This window comes from Mandrillus leucophaeus, unplaced genomic scaffold (genome assembly GCF_000951045.1).
Source record: "Mandrillus leucophaeus isolate KB7577 unplaced genomic scaffold, Mleu.le_1.0 Scaffold48, whole genome shotgun sequence".
NCBI lineage: Eukaryota > Metazoa > Chordata > Mammalia > Primates > Cercopithecidae > Mandrillus > Mandrillus leucophaeus.
In genome coordinates this window covers 2,521,986-2,523,384 of record NW_012105142.1, presented here as the reverse complement: position 1 = coordinate 2,523,384, position 1,399 = coordinate 2,521,986, and positions in this window count along the sequence as shown.

Genomic DNA, 1,399 nt, shown 5'->3' with positions numbered 1-1,399 from the left:
AGCTCTCACGCAACTGTTTAGCTTTCTTATTTGTTGTTTGTCTGTTTTCCTCCATTTCAAGTTGAAAATAAAGCAGAATTGAAATCCCTAATGCTCTGTCTCCCACTCCGACAGTCTCGGGGCCGCTTCCCATGGCAGTGACGTGCAGGTGTGGCCAGCAGCTTGTGTTTGTCAATGGTGGGTGGTGGCTAAGGCTGTGCTGGCACAAGGCACGAACAATGGGATCAAGTTTGTCCTTCATTTAATGTTTGGAAAACAAGCTAATCTCTGAAATTAGAACTGAGAGATATTACTGCAAATAGATAAAAATCATGGCAAGGGTTTATTGTGTCCTTAATCAAGTCATAATAAGGGAAAATGTGCTGGAACATTCCCCCGACAGGTAAAACAGAGACAGCTCCGGTGTCATCGCCAGGGAGCCCACAGTTTGGGGACACAAGGGTCCAATTGTTTGTCACCGTCTCCAGCGTGGACCACCACTATGGGCTCCATTTCTAGGAGACAGGCTCTCGATCCTTTTTGGAAATGGAGGTTTTGGAGCTCTGGGGTTTGCTTCCTTCCCCAGTGTTTTAGGCTCCACAGGTATACAGGGGTAGTGTGAAGAGATTACTAACTCAGTAGTCATTCTCTGTTGGTCAGGTGCCCTTGGGGACTAGGGGCAGCACATTCTCTACCCACCACGTGCTGCAAACCTCCACCCAATTGATGCTGTTGTCTGGAAAGAGAGAAAACCAGGGACACACCATCTAAGACCCCTGCAGAAATCCTGGTTGTTTCTGCTCAGATTCAGATCATCCTAGAGAAAAGGAAGTGACTCCTACAGATGGGCTTCATTTGAAATGGGAGAAAATGAGGCCCCAAACAGAGGAAAGGACTGACCAGAGGCACCACGAGGCGTTCACAGCAGAGCTGAGACCAGATTCCATGCCGCCTAATTTTTTGGTGGGGCCCACTCCCCGTGACAGGCCACCAGCCTGCCGTCCTCCCCAAGGCCAGCCCAGGAGCTCAATCTTCGGTGAGCCAGTGACCACCGTGCTGTTGGCCCCTGGGGCCTGCCTACAGCGCCCAGCTGCCTCTGCAACACCAGCTGCCTCGAGCTTTGCTTGATGTGAAGATGCACACGGTGGTGTCGCCGACCATCCCTTGCAGACACAATGCCGGTAGGCATCGCTTTGTACAGGGTCCTTGGTTCAGGACTTGGGGGTCCCTACGGTCTCTCAGTGCTACCATTTACCCATAGGATATAGGATAACCCACCAGGGTGTGTGAGGTAAGAAGGTGGGTGGTAAAAGCACAGAAGGATGAAAGGGAGAGAGGAAGTAGATTCAGAATTCCTTGCCTGAAGGAGGAATATGGCCTCTAGTGGGCGTAGATGGGTGGAGCCATACCTTCTGCAAAA